Genomic DNA, 7,549 nt, shown 5'->3' on the forward strand with positions numbered 1-7,549 from the left:
TAAATTGAAAAAGAACTAAAGATTGGTTAGCACCTATTCACCCCCCCCCCTCTAGGTGCGGCATACGATCCTTTCAATTGGTATCAGAGCCTCGGCTCTTATTTCGGGCTTAACCGCCTAAGAGTATGCCGGACGATGAGGTTACGGAAGGGGCCGCTAAGCCGGTCTCTATGGATGATCTCAAGTTGATGGAAACATCCTTGAGGTCCTCCTTGGAAGCTCAAATGGAAAGCATGAGAAAAATGATTTCCGAGCTTTTGCCGCGGGCTCCCTCCGTCCTCCCCGTCATTGAGGAAAGGGACAAGAGTGCGTTAGAAAAGGGAGATGCTTCGGGCTCACCCTCTTCTACCACACCCTTGGAGAGTGATCACTTAGACAATAATAAAAACCCACTACTTCTCCTAGAGCAACAAGTGATGGTGTGAGCTACCACAACGTGGCTCCACCTTTCCGCTCTCCCGACATTCCGGTTCCCCATCCCCACATAAACATTCGGGGTGACCCACCTAAGTTTAATGATAAAGATTTTGATACATGGCAATTTCAGTTTCGCTCTCATGTTCGCAGTGCCTCCAATGAACTTTGGAGAATTATCTTGGAAGGCTACAAGCCTTACAACCCCGACAAGTTGACTAGAAGAGAAGAGGTTGATAATCAACTCAACGACATTGCCTTGCACATGATTCAAGCTAGTGTGGGGACAAATGACTTGTCCCTTGTTCGGAATTTCTCCACCGCCAAGGAAGCTTGGGAAGGGTTGGCCGCTAGTTGCATGGGAAGTGAAAGCATGAGAAGAAACAAGTATAATGCCCTTCGGAATCAAGCCGAGGGATTCATGAGGCTACCGGATGAAGATCATCAAGTCATGTATAGAAGACTTGTCACTGTTGCCGATGCTTTCCGGAATGTGGGTGCCAAACACATTGATGATTCTTGGATCAAAGATAAGTATATTGACTGCATCATGCCGTTTGAACCCGTTGATGTCAAGACTCTTGTTGGGAGAGAATGCTTTTCCTCTCTCAATTCTCAACAAGCGGTGCACCAGTTGCAAGCTCTCAAGGTGCTCGAGCAAAACTCTCATGATTCTCGCAATCGAGCTATTGGGATGTCAAGAGGGACAAATCTTGCCTTGACGGCCAATACCATGGAAGAAGTGAACCCTCAAGAACCATATAGGACATCTTGGAGTATGTCCTATCCGGATGATTTGGAATACCACTACAATGATCACATGGCATTCCATGCAAAAACCTTTTGGGTTGATCCATCCAAGGCAAAGGAAGATAACATCAAGAGGAACTACTCAAGCGGGGTCAAGGGTTTTGGCCCAAAAACAAGATCATGCTACAATTGTGGTGACAAGAACCATTTCATCGCCCAATGCCCCTATGAGCATAGGGAAACTCGCGGTGGAAGGCTCATTCCCAAGGACAAGAGCAAAGATTCAAAGGCTCCCAACAAGAAATTCTACAACAAGAGTAAGAAGGACAAGAGGCCTTAAAGGATTGTGCTAATGACCAAGGAAGAGTATTCTTCCGATGAAGTGGAAAGTGGTAGTGATGAAGAAGAAACCTCAAAGGAAGTGGCCGCCATTGCCACCACCAATATTCCCTCTTCATCTCTATTTGAATCCCCCAATGAGAACCCTCACATCAAGAATGCACATTGCTTCATGGCAAGGTCCTCCTTGGACACATCTATTGTGCTATCAGCTCAAGAAGAATATACATCCGGGGATGATTATGATGAAGAAGATGAAACTTCCAATGGATTGGTGGCTCTTGCTTCCCTCTCCAACAACTCTTCATCACCAATTGAATCCCCCAATGAGGATATTCACATTAATGAAGAAAGTTGCCTCATGGCAAAATCTTCCGAGGTATCTTCTCCTAACCCCTCTATGCCTAACATATCAAATGACTTAGGGGTTGATCATGCTAGTTTAAGAGTGAAACAAGAAATGCTTGATTTTGGTGAGTTCATTCTTAACTTGAAAGGTGACACTAAAAAGCATGTTTCAAATCTCATGGTTCGTCTAGCACAACTAGATGATGCTCTTGATAAAAAATGTCAAATAGAAAGGGAGGACTCTCTTGAAATAGCCGCTCTTAAAAATGCCCTTGAGGAAGGACAAGAAACTATAGCTTCTCTTGAAGAGAGACTAGAAACTCTTGAAGAGCCTCAAGATGAAATTAATAAGCTTACTAAAGCAAGAGATCTTGCTAGGGCTAAAACAAAAGTGCTTAAAAAGGAAAATGCCAAATTTGGTGTTGATCATGAGAAACTTGTGAAGGATCTAGATGAACTAGACAAAGCTCACAAAGCTTTGATGAGTGAATACTCACTCCTCTCCAAGTCAAATGAGCAACTTCAAATTAGCCTTGCTAAATATGATGTGCCTAGCTCCTCTACCTCTACTTGTGATCATGCAAATATTATTGAGGAAAATGCTAGGTTAAAGGATGAACTTGCAAAGGCCTCCTCTCCCCAAAGTAAGTTGTCTTTGGATGATCTTTTGAGTAAACAAAGATCAAACAATGGGAAGGAGGGCATTGGTTTTATTGCCAAGGCAAAGAAGGCAAACAAGAAGAAGGCCAAGCCCGCACAAGAGAAGAAGAAGGTCATCACTAATGATGAAGCCCCTAAGGCCAAAATCATTAATGATGATGATGCGGGAATTGCTAACCCTCACTATGTTTTATTTAAAGATTATTATGGTGATGTTTATGCAAAATATGTTGGCCCATATGATGGATATGTTGCTTGGTCTATTTGGGTCCCAAAGACCCTTGTTGCTAACAAAAGAGGACCCATTGAAAAATGGGTACCTAAATCCAAGATTTAATCTCATGTAGGACTATGCCGCCGGTGGGTCAAAATGGGTACTTGATAGTGGATGTACAAGTCATATGACCGGCGGCAAGAATCTCGTCAAGGAGTTGAGGCCCAACTTTAATCATATCACCGTCTCCTTTGGCGATAATTCTACATCCGAGGTATTGGGTTTTGGCAAGGTTGTGGTTGCACACAACGTTACTCTTGTGGATGTCATGCTTGTCAAAACCCTTGGTTACAATTTGTTATCCATTTCCGCCCTTGGCAAGATGGGTTTCGCCATCTTTATTGATAATGATATTGTGGTCCTCTTGTGGAGCAAGACTCTAAAAGTCGCTTTCGTTGGGTATCGTGAACACAACTTGTATGTGGTGGACTTTTCGGGGACCACCACGACAAGTGCGATGTGCCTATTCAGAAAGGCGGATGTGGGTTGGTTGTGGCATCGCCGCTTGGCCCATGTCAACATGAGAACTTTGCAAAGTCTTCACAAGGGAACCATATTGTGGGTCTAATGGAAAATGTGTCTTTTGCCAAAGATCGTGTTTGTAGGGCTTGTGTTGAAGGCAAAATGCATGACTCTCCGCACCGAAGCAAGACTATTATCTCTTCCAAGAGGATCTTGGAGCTCCTTCATGTGGATCTCTTTGGTCCCACCACTCATGCAAGTCTTGGTGCAAAGAAACATTGCTTGGTGATTGTTGATGACTACTCAAGATACACTTGGGTCTACTTTCTCAAGAAGAAATATGAGACTCAACAAATCTTCATTGACTTCGCCACCGAGGTGCAACGTCAACACAACCTCCTCATAATGGCAATAAGAAGTGACAATGGCTCCGAGTTCAAGAACTATACACTCAATGATTTTCTTAGTGATGAGGGGATTAGACATCAATATTCCACTGCATACACCCCTCAACAAAATGGTGTTGCGGAGAGGAAGAACCGGACTCTTATGGATATGGCAAGATCTATGATGGCGGAGTACAAATCCCGCTATAACTTTTGGGCTGAAGCCATCTCCACCGCGTGCCACTCTTCTAACCGGCTCTATCTCCGTAAGGGCTTGAACAAGACTCCATATGAAATACTCACCGGTAACAAGCCTAATATCTCATACTTCAAGGTGTTCGGGTGTAAGTGTTTCTATAAAATCAAAGGAGTTCGTTTATCTAAATTTGCTCCTAAAGCTTTGGAGGGTATATTTGTTGGTTACGGTGCCGAATCTCACACTTATAGAGTCTTTGACATATCCTCCAGGATTATCATCGAATCTTGTAGTGTGACGTTCGAAGAAAATGATGGCTCCCAAGTGGGGCAAGTTGATGTTTGTGCAGGTGATGAAATACCTCAAGATGCCATAGTAAGAATGGGTGTGGGATTTTTCCGCCCCATTGAGGGACACGATGTGGCGTCTAGGGAAGGACTATGCTCTACCAAGGTGGAGCCCTCATCTTCTCAACATCAACAAACTCCATCTCTTGAAGCTAATGATGCACCAACCCAAGAACAAGAACAAGACCCTCCCTCTTGTGTGCAAGATCAAGGGCAAGATCAACGTATGATTCATGATGGCTCCGATGAGTATCCATTTGATATTTGGGCCTCACCGAATGATGTCCAAGATCAAGCACATGATATTGAGCTCTCTCAATACATTGATGAAGCTCAAGTTGAAGGTCAAGACGGGGACCCAAATGATCAAGTGATACCTCCAAGGCCAAGAAGAACCAAGGAGGAGATCGAGGCCCGTCGTCTAGCAAGAAGAGATAGGAACTTGGAAATTCTTGAACACACTCATGAGAAGGTCCTAAGTGATGTAAGAGGAAGGGTTTCCACAAGAAGGCAATTGGCTAACTTTAGCAATCATCATGCTTATATCTCCTTAGTGGAACCCAAGAAAGTATTTGAGGCTCTTGAAGATTCGGATTGGTTGGAAGCTATGCACGAGGAACTAAACAACTTCAAGCGCAATAAAGTATGGTCTTTGGTAGAGAAGCCAAAAGGGTGCCGCAATGTTATAGGCACTAAATGGATATTCAAGAACAAGAAAGATGAGTTTGGAATTATTGTGAGAACAAGGCAAGATTGGTGGCTCAAGGTTTCTCTCAAATTGAAGGAATTGACTTTGGAGAAACTTATGCTCTCGTGGCTCGCCTTGAGTCCATCCGTATCCTTCTTGCATATGCATCACATCATAATTTTAAGTTACAACAAATGGATGTGAAAAGTGCTTTTCTTAATGGTCCTTTGCATGAAGAGGTTTATGTTAAGCAACCCCCGGGGTTTGAGGATCCCGACTTTCCTAACCATGTCTATAAGCTTGATAAAGCACTTTATGGTCTCAAACAAGCTCCTAGAGCTTGGTATGAGCACCTTAAAGAATTGTTGATAGACCATGGGTTTGATGTTGGGCTAATCGACCCCACTCTTTTTACTAAGAGGGTCAATGGGGAGCTTTTCGTTTGCCAATTATATGTTGATGATATTATCTTTGGCTCTACTAACAAAGCTTTCAATGATGAATTCTCAAAGCTTATGACCGATAGGTTTGAGATGTCTATGATGGGAGAGATGAGGTTCTTTCTTGGTTTTGAGATCAAGCAATTGAGAGAAGGGACTTTCATCAATCAAGCAAAGTATCTCCAAGACATGCTCAAGAGGTTCAAGATGACGGAAATGAAGGGTGTAGCCACTCCTATGATCACCAAATGTCATCTTGCACTTGATCCCAATGGTAAAGAGGTGGATCAAAAGGTATATCGCTCCATGATTGGATCCTTGCTTTACCTTTGTGCATCTAGACCGGACATAGTGTTGAGCGTTGGTGTGTGTGCAAGGTATCAAGCTTCTCCTAAGGAGAGCCACATGATGGCTCTCAAAAGAATCTTTCGATATTTGGTTGATACCCCTAGATATGGTCTTTGGTATCCTAAAGGCTCAAGTTTCTTTCTCAATGGATATACCGATGCGGATTGGGCGGGTGACAAGGATGATAGGAAATCAACCTCCGGGGCTTGCCAATTCCTTGGTAGGTCCTTGGTGTGTTGGTCATCTAAGAAGCAAAATTGTATATCTCTCTCCACCGCCGAAGCCGAATATGTTGCCGCCGCAAGTGGATGCACTCAATTGTTATGGATGAGGCAAACTTTAAAGGAATACGGTGTCACTTGTGACAAAGTGCCTCTTTTATGTGACAATGAAAGTGCTATCAAGATTGCTTATAATCCGGTGCAACATTCAAGAACGAAGCATATTGAGATCCGGAATCATTTTATTAGGGATCATGTTGCCCGTGGTGATATTGAGCTATGCTATGTTCCTACCAAAGACCAACTCGCCGATATATTCACGAAGCCTCTTGATGAATCAAGGTTTTGCTATTTGAGGAATGAGCTAAATATCATTGATTCAAGGAGTATAGCTTGACCATCTTGCAAACACACCTTTGTCTCAAAACTTTATTTTGGTTTAGATGTGGGCATGGATATAGGGGGAGTGCGGTTTAAACTATTGAGCTATCCCTCCCCCCATAATGCCGACATTAATATATCATTCTCTTTATATCCTATGGTGATATGTGAGCTTCAATGATGAGTAGTGGTTTTGGGCCCAATATATCTTCGCGGTGCCATGCCATAACACTCATATACGGTGGCCTAGGCCACCACACTCTTCTTTGTGAAGAGTTGAGGTTATTTGGATCTTAAATGGATTTTATTTGACATCTACATGTTCTTATGGGAAATCGCTCATTTTTTGTCTTCATTTGCATTACTTGCAAAAATGAGTGATCATGTACCATCCTACAGTTTGGATCATCTGTCCTAAGCCTATCGCATCTAAGCCCTATCTTTTCCTATTCCGAGTGCACACAATTCTCGTCAAAATTCCTGTTCTGGCCCAGTTTTCTGCTGCACCGGAAGTTCCGGTCACCCAGGCCGGTACTTCCGGCTGGATTCCCCTGGCCAAGATCTGGTTCCCGCGACGCCGAACTATCGGTGGGCTCGTTTTGCTGGGACCGGAAGTTCCGGCCCCTGCGGGCGGAACTTCCGCTCGTACCGTTTCCCACTTATGGGGTCGGGAACGGGGGGAACGGTTCATCCCCCACTTTTCCCCCAAATCCTCTCTCTGTTCGTGCTCTCCTTCCCCAGTGGCGCCGGTGGCTCCCCCGGCCAGATCTCCCTCCTCCGGCGACCTCCGCCGGATCGGCTCCGTGGATCGGCATCCTCTCCCTCTCCTCCACCATGGCTCCCCCCGGTTTGTGCTCTTTCCCTCTCTAGGTGTGGGTTGACCTCACTAGATGAATTTTAGGGCATACTCTAGGTCAAGCCTTGGTAGATTCTCTCTAGATGCCTATCCCCTACTAGTTCTTGTCTAGAATGTTGGAGTAGAGTGGTTCACCTCGCCATTGCCGCGAATCCGAAGGGAAACTTCGCTGTCTTCGTGCAGCCGCGCCGGAACTTCCGCCCGGGCGGAACTTCCGCCGGTTCCCACCGGAACTTCCGGCCTGGCATGTTTACTATTCTGTACTCAGTGTTCTGTTCAGGATCTGGTTTTGGCCTCCTTTGTTCGTGTGCACTCATATTCATCTACCATCTTCATATATGCATCTCAGGTGGTTCCAAGAAGAGAGGCAAGGGCATGTTGTTGAAGAAGAAGAAGAAGAAGAGATTGAGCTTACTTGTCCATCCAAGCTCACGGCTCG

The sequence above is a fragment of the Lolium perenne genome, chromosome 3, assembly GCF_019359855.2.
Source record: "Lolium perenne isolate Kyuss_39 chromosome 3, Kyuss_2.0, whole genome shotgun sequence".
NCBI classification, from domain to species: Eukaryota; Viridiplantae; Streptophyta; class Magnoliopsida; order Poales; family Poaceae; genus Lolium; species Lolium perenne.